Below are 13,172 nucleotides of genomic sequence, written 5' to 3'. Positions count from 1 at the left end.
CGTGGTGCTTGAGAACATGGTTTAGTGGTGGACTTGGCAGTGATAGGTTAACAGTTGGACTCGATGATCTTAAGGGTCTTTTCCAACCTTAATGATTCTATGATTCTATGTATTAATAATCACAATACATTAAACACTCAAATTAGAGACTGCTTAGAACACAGTGCTTTGGAAAAAACAATCATTGTAATCAGATGCTGTAAAGTAGCTGCTGTACTTTGGAATATGTAAATCTTGCTTTCTTTCATAAAGTGATTTTTTAAGACATTACATAGAACTACATTTAGTTCTCACATTTCTTTTAAGATGGTGAGAATACAAGCACTATAAGGAGGAAAGAAAAATTCTGCTTTTAAAAATAATTGATTAGTATTCTAACAGTAATCACAACTAGGATTTCATGGTTTATTCCTTAGCTGGAACACTGGAAAGAATTTGTGGAGTTACAACTAAGGTCCGGTTCACCACCACTATGACAACCACATCGTGCCATCCTTTTCACTAGCACTGTAAGTGTCATTGAAAAATCTACCCAAGAAGTAACAAAGCAACACTGAGAGATATTGGCTGGCATCAGTGAAAATAACCTATTTTTAAGAATATTTAGAAAACCGACACAAAAAAAAAGAACTGGCATCAGTTTTATAGAAGTTTACTAGAAGCCATTCCTTTTGTATAGATGACACTATCATCCTTAATGACAAGTTTCATCTTTAAACTGAATTTTAAACAATAGTCTCCCAAACATTTTAATTTTCCCTAACAAACCCACACCAACAAATGAAACATACACTTCAAAGTATAATCACAAGAGACTGCGCTCATATCCAATCATGCTAGTATTGACAGAGCCAAAGATTTAGAGGACAGCTCTGCCTATCACATATAATTGGAAAAAAAAAAAAAAAAGGTGAAAAATTAGAGTTATATTAAATTTTAACATCCAAAATTTTGTTGAAAACTGTATCATAAGATTTGTAACAGCTATACTAGGTTCTATTCTGTCAAAAAGACTATGGTTCTGGGTATGCATTTAAATATACAATCTACAGACATTGAATAGCCAGGCTTATATTCAGAATAGCAGAGTATATCTAACTCCATCATGTCTAGTTACATTAAGGAATGGCTGGTATATGTAACAGATCACTATATATTTGAAGAAATTAAGAAACCATTTTAATAGCATTTTGAAGGAAAAAAGCAGAGACTCCTTCATGAATGCAGATAGAATGGACTTCTAATTCCCCAAGTTTTATTTTTTTCTCTTTTTCTCTTCATGTATATCTGTTCCTGTAATCCTCACATGAATATACTACCTCTAGCACTAGCGGTATCCGTTTTACTGCTTTGATGAACTGAAACAGCAGAATTCTTCTGCAGAGCTTCGGTGTGTGCAATATTTCAGAACACACAACTGGTAGAAAATTGTCTCCCCTTCTTTAGTTACCCATTACAGCATCAATAAGCAGCTCACAAAATACTCTGAAACAGTAAGTTCTTTTCAGGTCTAGAACAGTTGAAACCTCAATTACACTGTGCTAACAAAGAACCCAATTATTTGAGGACAACAGACTGAGTCTACCTCCATAAAAAAAAAAAAAAAAAAAAAAAAACACCAAACAAACAAACAAAAAAACCCAAAAAACAACACAAAACCAAACACCACCCCGCCAAGCCTCCTCAACTCAGCAAATATATTGCATCAGTCTTTCCCCTCCTCTTCCCCGCAATTCTAAGTGACTTCCTAGTGTAAAAGCACTAAGTAATAACCACACTGTGCATTTGTCCAAACACAAGCCAAATAAAATCAGATGGCTTCAGAAAGCAACATTTATGCAAAGTGATGTTTACTCCATCAAAGTCTTGGACTAAGAGACTCCTGTTCAATACTACACACCATAAAACATTTAAAATCATTAACTAAATACAGAAGGAAAAAAATGCAAGCTACTGGATTTGAAAACTCATCAATCTATCTTAGAGGCATGTGCAGAGATTCAACTGTATGATCAAGCTTTAAGTTTCAACTGACGGCTGCTGCAGAGCCGCTGTAAAAACAGCCGAAGTTTTGTACTACTCAGTTTTAAACATTATTTGTGCTCCTCCTGACCCTCGTATAGCAAATTATATATCTTCAGATAATAAAAGCATTACACTGCAATCTTAGTCACCAGGTCTTCTCCTAAACTAACTTCTTACTAAAGATTCTCTGGCCAACTCCACTCTGATCTACTGTTATTTTTCCATCACCATTCTATCTCCACAACTTTATTGTCAAATGCATAAGCTTCAGCCTCTCACCATCAGTGTTCCACTATCAAAATACCAAGTCCCTGGTCATGAGGGTACAAGTGAAAAAATGCAATCACTCATCCTTTAAAAACTATAGAATTCAAACGTTCAGTGAAATTAAATGGTTTACTGTGAGTCAGATGGGTACATAAGCCAAATTATTAATAGAATTAAAACATTGTATTGCTAGTGGTTTCCATAACAGAATGACACTCTGAAAAAGCCAAAGACTTCTTGGAAAGAATAAGATGTTGCTAAGGCTGTCTTTCAACAAATCAAGCTTACACAAAACAAGTGAGATTTTTATGGAAGCAACTGAAGAACACGGCATACGAACAGGCTACAGAAAGCCCATTTACACTGAGGAAGAGGTGATCAGTTGAAGAAGTGATCTGCTTGTCACTGTGTGTGGTTTTTGTTCTGTTTTTTAAATTTGCCCCATATGCACCTACACTATGCAGGCCCACCTATCTTTCTCTGCCAGCAAAAGATGTGTTTTCTTGTGCATGCACCACACTGCAGTCAGGCTTGAAGCCTGGCTGGTTTTAGTTTATTTCTACTGATACACTGGGAAGATGAACACCAGACATTTAGAATTTGTTTTATTTACATTTTCACATCCCCTAACCTAAAAATAATAATACAAATTTTCATGAAAGCAGGCAACACAAAACATGCTCACAAACTGCACAGTGCTCACGAGAATACTGTAGTTCTCCGCTATGTTCTACACCTCTTGGACAGTTCTCAGTCGGGGGAGAGGGGACAGACCACTTTGTTTTCTTTCTCTTCTCCCACTGCACAGAGCAATAAACCTCATGTAACACCTCATCTACTTCCAGCCACAAGTCTGGAGATAAGAAATTCCAGGGGATGAATCAGCCCCGTGAGCCAAAGCAAGTGAAACCAAAAGGGAACTGCCTTAGATAACTGGTCCCTGTTGTTGCAACTCCAACGTCAATATTTTCCACAGTCCTGGCTCCCTGCATTCTCCGTCCTCCAACCCCCCCTCCCCAGCTCACCTCACATGCTCCACATATTCCTTTCCGTTCCCAGCCTTCCTTTCAACACATCCTCCCCTCCTCCTGTTTTTCCATTCAGGCAATCCCTCCTACAAAATTCCACTTCAAAATAATGACTAACAATATTGCCATGCCATCTGTTTTCATAACATATCACTCTTTCTACACCTTTTAACACTCTGTTTATACAGAACATAATTTTTTTGGAGTGAGGACTATCCACCATTATCTGCACACTGCCTAAACCAACTGGTTTCTGTTCTTAAGTCTTTCATCTTTCTTATAGCAGTGGTCAAAAATGACTATTTATTTCCTTGATTAGGTTTCCAACTGCCAGCGTAAGAACACAAGCTCACCAAAACCTGACATGCTGGCACAATCCGTAAATGCTTAGCAGAACTTCGTTCTGTTCTTCCCATCTATCCTAAGGTGGAGGATTTGTTGGTGGGTTTTTTTTTGTTGTTTGTTTTTTTTTTTTTTTAATGCATCAGACTCAAAACAGGAATGGAAACTGTAAAGATACTAAATTCATCTCTGCATGGGAACCGCAGGTTTACAAACGTACACGTGAATGCACAAATTCCTTAAGGACCATACATTAAAAAAACATAATAATGACCTGAATAATGACCTGAATATGGGACAATTTTAAACTGTATTTCTGATAGAGAACACCTTTTTAGTCAAATAATGACTTATCTTCAGTTATTTTACATCATTCCTATGTTTTCTGTCCAGGTAAAACATGCCATCAAAACCCAGAAAATACAGACTCAGGATTTATTACTTTTACATAGTCATACCGTACCCGAGATATCTTCCTAGAAGTTTTTATAAATGCTACAAAACAAACCTTGCTGTAATCAGAAATGAAATGAAGTGCACATACTTTCACCTCAGAGGATGGCACGTTAAAAAAAGAAAGAGGTAACAGCAAAACACACACTGGAGAGCTCTAAAACAGATCTGTTACACAGCAGGGAGAGAAATGAAACTTAAGTGCGGAGAAGCAGCCTTGCAATAACAGGACATGGAGGCCAGTCATTTGTGGTGTACTCTAGAGGTCAATACTGAGGCCAATATTGTTTAACATCTTCATTAATGACCTGGACATTGAACAGGTACACCCTCAGCAAGTCTGCAGATGATAAGATTTGGAGGAGTGCCTTATACACCAGAGGGTTGTGCTAACGTTCAGTAGGACCTTGACAGGCTGGAGAAATGGGCAGAGAGGAACCTCATGAAGCCCTACAAGAGAATGCAAAGTCCTCACCTGGGAAGGAATAACTCCACACATCACTATGGGCTGGAGGCAGACTGTCTGGAAAGCAGCTTTGCAGGAAAGGACCCAGGGATCCTGGATGAACACGAACCAGCAACGTGCCTCAGCCGCAAAGAAGGCCAACAGCCTCCTGAGCTGCATTAGGAAGAACAGCAGCAGCAGGTCGGGGGGCGTGGCCCTTCCCCTCTACTCAGCCCTGGTGAGATGCATCTGGAGTGCTGGGTCCAGGTCTGGGTTCCCCAGTACAAGACAAACATGGACATACTGGAGCCAGGCCATGAAGATGATTAAGGCTGCGTGAGCCAGGATTTTGTAGCCTCAAGAAGAGTAAGGACTGTGGGCGGGGGGGAAGGATCTTATCAATGTGTATAAATACCTGACAGGAAGCAGTAAAGAAGAGTGAGTCTGCCTCTCTTTGGTGCTGCCCCGTGAATGGACGAGAGGCAATGGGCACAAATTGAAGCACAAGAAACTTAAAGTTTTGGGTAGGACTTTTTTTTTTTTTTGTGTGTGTGTGTGTCCGTCCCCAGTTGTTTGTTTTGTTTTACTGTGAGGGTAGTCAAACACTGGAACTTATCCAGACAGGTTGTTGCATTTCCATCCCTGGAGCTGGTCTAGGTGACCCTGCTTTGAGCAGGGCACTTGGACTAACTAGACAATCTCTAGAGGTCCCTTCCAACTTCAACATTAATCTGAGGGTAAAAACACACTTCTATTGCAGGAAATAGACAAACACATAATACTCACAGCAGAAGTGGGTTGTTTTTACTGCTGCTATTTAGGTCTAACAGTAAAGATGGTTAAGCCTCAGTTCTCCAAAGCTAATTCAAACAGCTCAAAAAATAAAATATTTGATACCAAGTATTTCATAAAAATATTCATTTTACGTCAGCATAAGAAACTGCCTGTAATCTCTTGTAATTTCCTACAGACAGTAAAATAGGTTTCACTACTTACAAACGTGAATGCCACAAAACCATTTGCTTAACCGTCAATGGATAAAAACATACAAGAACATGAAGGGAGATTCATCTGCAATGAAAGTCTTTTGTAACATTTTAGCTATGTTAAATAGGTCACTTTTAAAAAGGAAATATAAAAGCTGCTATATTGAGAACTCCAGAAAATAACCTCCTCATCTGGATAATAAATATAACAGAGGTGGCAGCAATAAAAATTTGTTCATTACTGATCTGAAGGCAGTACCTGCATAAGTGAAGGCTGAATCAGTTTCCAATTCCCACTGCTTAATAAGATTTGTGCTATACAGAAACCCACCTAGGTAGTTTCAAACACAAAATGAAAGACTCATTATACATCTCATTATACAAAACTCAGAAAACTTGTATTGTAAACCTCCCCTGAGGAGTAATGCCAAGTATTGTGGATTAGGTGCAACATTCCACAGCCCTTTCAATATTCGCACTGAGTGCCGCATGTTGGTATTGCACCTAAAATAAGACATAGACCCTTGCTGTAGTAAACACTGGTTTAGTCAGCAAACAGTACAGAGGCACAACTTGAATGTAAATAAGCAGTGGCTGCTCCTACTTTCTCTGTAGTTTTTAAGAAAAGAACCCACCACTGAGGGACAAACCCAGCCTAGCAATGGTCTCTAATGACCATTTCTTTTTCTCTTCTTTCCAAATCTAAATCAGTTTTCATTAACACCGCCAAAACCTTCCAGTAACTTTTACAGCTGCAGGGTAATCAACATAAAGACAGCTACCTGGCAACCTTTCCACACCATTTGGCTGCAACTGTGTTTGCCTGGACACATGAGCAGGCTGTACACAGCACCTGGATACTCACTGCTGACAAGAGTAATCTCAGTAATCACAGAATAGCTGAGGTTGGCAGGGACCTCTGGAGGTCACCTGGTCCAAACCCCCTGCTCATGCAGGGCCACCCAGAGCCGGTAACCCAGGACCACATCCAGACGGCTTTTGAATATCTCCAGGGACGATGACTCCTCAACCTGAGAATCTGAGAAGGCATGCACACGTACACCAAGGTCACATAACATGAACTCATAAACGTGCAGTCAACATGACGGACTGCATATATATGAGTGGTGGAATAAGTTATCCGAAATGGCCGTCTGCATGCTGATCACAGAAAGGGTGGAGCATACAGACATGAAATGGTTCCCTAATAAGCCATATGGCCCACCCCAGCCAGCAAGTGTGAAGTTTTATTTAAATGTCCTGCCAGAAAACCCACAAACTTCTACACACCTTATAACTTCCCTATAATAAAAAGCAGCTCTTGAAAGAAAAGAACCTTAACAAACATGCGTGAATGAAGCCTATGCAAACACTGGCATTTCACACAGGGCCTATATCTAGTACAAACTTTTCTGGTATTTATTTAGATTCTTGCGTATTTGGAGCTCTATCCTCAGTCTTAAAGTAACTGTATCACAGGCAGAAAAATACTGCTTGTTTGCAAGCTCATATACTTGATTATTCCACTGCATTCCTCAAAATTATTGGTTTCACCAGAATACATATAGGTATCATGAATAACAGTGCAATTACAGCCTAACTATACAGATTTCATGGCAGATCTTTGCAACCGGTCCCTGGACCTTGTTAATCAAGCCTAGGCCTTAATGTTATACTTGTTACCACAACTATAGCTTGGGTCAACATAAAAAAGAACATTATTGTTTACATTAATTTATTATTCGGCAGGGTAGTAGCACAGAAATAACACTGCTTGTAGACAGTAGCTTCTTCATTGTACTATCAGTTCTGCTATTGATTCGATGTGGGACCCTAAGCAAATCCATTCTTTTCGTTACACAGGTATACCTTGCTGTCTGTCAAGAACATGTTCCTGAAACATGAGATAGCAATTCAACAGACAGTGAAACAATTCTTCCCCATAGAATAAATGTAATATAGAGGAGACATATACAGGAACTTAAAAAATGCACCCAATTGTAACACACAGGGACAGTACATAGGACATGGCGGACAAAAAGGAAGAAGCAAGTTCATCAGTTATCAACTCCACATCCAAAGATGACAGATGAGGAGGATGAGATGCTGGCTTTTCAGAAACTGGCTTTGCAATAGCTGGAGATATAGAATGCTTAATTAAAAAAAAAAAAAAAAAAAGTTGACTGCTAATTGTCCTGAGATTTTGATCAGCCGATCTCCCTTAACATGAGACTGAATCTCCAGTGACCCTGTCCAATCTTTCTGAAAGATTTCAGCTGCTTCATCTGTAAGACTGAACATCCACTGTAAATCTTTTTGTGTGAGTGTTCATGCTGCCTCTTTCCAAATGGTTACATTTTCATTATCATCATCATCCCTCTCAGAGGCCCACTGCACACGGAGGTCAATCAAGTCAATCAAGGGTAAAGGACAAAAACAGGGTAATGACAACAGTTAGCAGAACAGGGTATTAAACGATCAATACTGGAACTCTGAAACAAGAGACTGAGAAGAAACAGATAGCATGGTGTTACCGCACCTGTTTCCTTTTTCCAGAGATTCATCTTGTCTACTCAGACTGCAAAAATTACTAAGCAGGAGCTGTTTCTCACTGAGTGTTTACACATTGTCTAATCCTGCCAACCTCTGTTGTGATATGCATGTGCTACTCTGGTAAAAATAAGAGAGACAACTATTTTCAGGACAGTGTGTTATTTTGAGGAGGTTCATTTTACACACTGAAAAAAAAGATATTTCAACAAGCAGCCAAAAAGAAGTATGTAACAGAACTGGAAGTTGTAGCTGAGACAGAGAAGCTGTTAGTCTACTTCCAGGGGCACTGATCATAAAAATCAGTCCCAAGTTATATATTAGACCCAATATAGATGCAGCCACTTTGTGAAACATTTTGAACTCTGCAGCTGATGGAGTTCTAAGCACGTAGTGTCAGTTATACATGTATTTTTTTGATTCAATTACAAAAGCGCAAATATATTCAGTGACTTGACCAAGAGGTACTCTACAGTAGCAAACAGAAGAATGGTTATGAAATCAATATCTGGATTCTAGTTAGAACATCGATTTTGTCACAATATTTTAAGGCTTATTTAGGAAACAGAATTAAAGCAAACTGTATATACATGGGTACTAAATTTGTTACTTAACGAGTTTCATGCCAGCAGAACAGAATCTCACAGTTTATTCAGGCAGCCTCTCATTGCTCAAACAACTCAGCCAGCAATCTATACAAAGTATGTAACGAATGCCTCAAAAAAAGGAGAAGGTTCTCAAAAAAACCCCCAAAACCCAAACCTACAACACACTAGAAAACACATCCTTTTAAGAACCAGGTAAGTTACAGGCTAATGACCTCCAATCACATCATTGACAAAACTCAAACACTGAAAACAATCTCAGAATAAATACATTATCTCAAATTCCTCATTCCTACTCCAGCCCTGTTCACATCTCACAGAAGCTATAAACCTCTGGAGAAAAGAGAAACAAATGGACATGAGGTTATTTTTCAAATAGTTCTTCAGAAATAAGAGAAGCCTGCCAGTGCAAGATGAAGAAATGGTATGCTGGAAGTGGAACTACACCGTACGACGCTGAAAATCTTCTAGGCTGTGCTGCAGTCCACAGAATAACCCCCTATCAAGAGTTGTACGCTGATATATTTTGGGAGAGGGCGTGGAAAGGTAAGGCAGAGGCATAAGCCTCACCACAATGGCTGTATCCTATTTTGCATCCTGATACCCTCACTATGATGCCACAGAAGGGACTGGAAGACTGTTAACAAGAAGCACCCACTTCTGAGAAATGGAATATGGGAAGTAGCGGCAACTGGAATGATGCTCAGCTGTGAACATTGGGATAATGAACTGAGGAGGATATGGGGAACGACCATTGTGGGACACAGTGTCTGAAATGGTAGCGAAAATGAGGGGAGAAAAAAGTTAATCACGAGCAGAGCATAAAAAGCAGCAAGTTCCTGCAATGAGCTCATTCCTTCTCAAGTGAGCAGCAACAGAGGAGAAAAAGACACTGGGATGGGATCAGATATACAGGCTCGCCAGGTCAGTGAAGGGGGAAAGGGGAGGGAAAAGCAGAAGAAAGAAGATAAGCAGGCTCCCTCACTGAGTCATACCAGAGCTACTGCTGCTGGAAGGGAGCCACATTTGAGCTGGAGCATTTGCCTCTGCTTTTTTCCCCCCCCCTCTCAGAAAACCAAAGAGAAGTGAAGCCACCAAACTTAGACGTCTACCTGAAACACATGCAGATTTTGCTGACTGTAAACCCCTACTCTAAATTACACCTAGCCTCAGAAAAACTTGGCATCAGAAGCATGCAAGAGTAACTTAAAAACATCCTCCTCTTTGGCTGAGTTTTTGCGTTGCCCTGAAGTAAGATTCATCAGTGATTTCATAATGTAAAATACAAAACCCTGCAAGAAGAGACAAATACATAAAGTGGCAGTTGAGGACAGCAGAGTTATATTATTCCTCAAATTACACATTGCTTTTTCTTAGGTAAATTCCTAATCTGCCTTCTCCAAAGTCCCTCCTGTCAATTGAACACACATTTCTCAGCCTAACACCCTTCAAAAGCAATTTTAAAATGTGTAACTATTTCTGTAAAATTTATCACTTATATCAGCCTCAAATCACACCCAAATTGGAATTCTGATTGTTTAAAATATTTCAACTATCTGTTTTACAATACTCATTATCATATGCCAACAGGTATCTTGATGCAGTTTACCATTAGTGGCCTCAGCTACTTGCGTTCAGTCTTGTTAAGTGAAGCAATAATTTAGCAACCTCACCTTGTTTGTTAATGTCTCTCCTAACATCTAGTCTCACCCTGATTCCTTTATGGATGGATTTACAGTTTGGTTCTGTCTTCCTCGAGTTGAATAAGCACCTGACAGAAACACCCAACTGAGCATTCACATACTTATCTTGAAGTAGTCAGTGAAATCTTGAGGAAAGATTCCGAGGGCTTGAAATGGCCAAAAGCTAGTCGGAAATAAATAAAAACTTTGATACCTCCATACACCGCAACTTAGCAGTAAGAACGACAATTCAAGAATTACCAATTAAACAAAAAACCATACATAAACAGAAAATTAAATTTTCATTATGATTTCACGCTAATAAACAGGCCTTGCAATTTCTCAAAGGGTGTGGTTTTTTTTTTTTTTTTTTTTTATGAAAAGCACTTACAAAAATTGCTAGGTAGCAAAAAAGAAATACTGCCTGAGAAGATAATGAAATTTTGTTCATAGTTGAGCATTACCTAGTGAATTAAAATCTATTGTTTTTAAATATAAACAGCAATATTACAAGACTCCTTTAGAGATACAAAGACTACTATATCAAATAATACCTACGATCTTATACAACAAAGCATGAATTTAACACTGCATTCATTGTATAACCACCATGGCAGTGTTGTAGCATTTCTGAAATTATACTTTTGTCCAAGTCACTATGTCAACAGACATGCCACTCTGCTTCAAGCACCAAACAGCTAAAATGGAATGAAATGGCTCAACCAGCTAAGATGTATTCAAACGTAAATTTTTATAGTGCTTCACGCCACCTTTTGCTACTGTAGTCAGAATTTTACTCGTCGTATTTCACAGAACAACAGAAAATAGTAGGTGGATCTTTGAGCTTAAGCAAAATTTTGATTCCTTGCCTTTCGAGCTCTTATTATGCAAAGATGTAGGACATCAAGAGAAAACTTGCATAGTCTTGCCAAATACAATGAGATTTCTTCTTCAAAAGACCTAAAGAAGTTGTCAAACGTTACTGCCAACACAGTCCATTCTAGGAGTTCATCCTTCCATTATTTTTAATTAAAAGTCTGGTTTTTACCTCCCCCAACCACCACACCACAAACCACTTTCATTTTATAGATCGTACCAGCCAACGTTTACAAATCAATTGTTGAGTAAAGGATTACATAAAAGCCCTCAAAGATAAGAACACTGGCAATCCTTGTCATTCATATACCTCACTGAGCACAATACCTCCAGAAAAAGAGGCAGAAAGAGTAGGTAGGTGCCTTCAGAGCCAACGTCCATAGCTGATACTAGACACAAGATACAGTGCTGCTAGACGTTCGACTTTCTGAACACCTGCATAAGCCGCTTCCACATACCAATCAATCCCCCTTCACTCAGCAGGTGGAATTTGGAGTCTGTTCTGAACCTGACTCCCAATTAGCTGCACAGCATGGACACACAGCTTTAAACATACTAAGATTCGTGCAGAGCTAATCATGCCAGAGGTGAAGCAGCCTATACAGACATCGCAGTTTGCTGTCATGTAGGCAGCATGGCAACTGAGCACCTTTCCCGCGGGCAAGACATACATGTTAAACCCAGTGAGAAAGGGTTATTCTTATCCAGACCAACTCAAGTGAAGACAAGCATCACACTACCTGTAAGCCAAACAATAAGTACACCCTGTTGTCTTGTACATTATATTAGAAGCTGTATTTACTATTTCTTTTTCATCAAAGAAAATGTCAGTGTAGATATAAGTGATTTTACTTAATTTCATTTTATATTTCAACACTCAAGTAAATAATTGGAGAGCCCTCTCTCTGAAGCCACATACATTACTTCTGACAATGACTGCTTAGGTCCAACACCTCTGAAAAGAGACAGAATTACATTTGTTTCCTTTTTTTAAAAAGAAAAAAAATAACGCAGAGATGTAATAAGAAGTTCTTGAGGCTCATTAGCAAACATTACCAAAGGTAGAGAAAGGAAAAAAAAGCCTTTACCAAGGAAATTTAACAAGGAAATAAATTTAACAGGGAAATAAATAGAAGATAGCCAAGTCACACTTCCTTTGCAGACTGTAGTGAAGTGTCTCGTCTAACCAAGACGAATTAGAAACACTTCCATTATGCAAACTAATATTAAAGTTTATGGTTTGGGAAGCCAGGGATTTCCTACTGTGTTCCTAATAGCTGGACAACTAAACTACTTCGCTGTTTACTTTATGATGCCACATTCATGATATGGCATAGCCTAAACATTTTCTTAGAAGAAAATAAGCCTTAATGAGTTAACCACATGCACGCACAGAAAGCCTGCTACCTGCCAGACAACCTCGGGCTCTACATTTTTTAATAATGAAATAGTTACTCATGCCATTACATAAATATTATTACATAATATCTCATTTGTATGCAAAATTAGAACTACAATAAAATAGGTCCCACTATTTCAATATTTTATCTATTAATCCCACTGATCCACTTAATAATTTGGAGCTGTAGATGCATCAGATCACAACAGCTTTTATATCTCACATTTCTCTGTGCCTAAACAGAGAACAGACAGGTAATTCTAAATAAATAAAATTAAAAAAACCAACAAAACAACAAAAAAATCTGCTCTGCTATAATAACTGGGTGATGGGAAAGATACCCTTAGTATGCTTTTTTATTACACCGTTTTTGTCTTGCCTAACATTTAACGTACATGCCAATACCTCATTTTCAACATGTAAGTCAATAAAATATGCAGAAATACCTTAATTCCCAAGGTCAGTATTACACAACATAAGTATAAAGGGATCACAAGCAGTGATGCTTAACATG

The 13,172-nt window shown here is 38.7% G+C and overlaps 1 protein-coding gene across 2 annotated transcripts in view; it reads right to left on the bottom strand.

Moving 5' to 3' along the window:
• Window positions 1-13,172, bottom strand: part of REV3L (REV3 like, DNA directed polymerase zeta catalytic subunit) — a 129,493-nt gene that overhangs the window by 114,901 nt on the left and 1,420 nt on the right. The window lies entirely within an intron of this gene.

This window comes from Platalea leucorodia, assembly GCF_965183815.1.
Source record: "Platalea leucorodia genome assembly, chromosome: 3".
NCBI classification, from domain to species: domain Eukaryota; kingdom Metazoa; phylum Chordata; class Aves; order Pelecaniformes; family Threskiornithidae; genus Platalea; species Platalea leucorodia.
The sequence above is the reverse complement of the archived record's forward strand: the minus strand, read 5'-3'. Positions and strand labels throughout refer to the sequence as shown.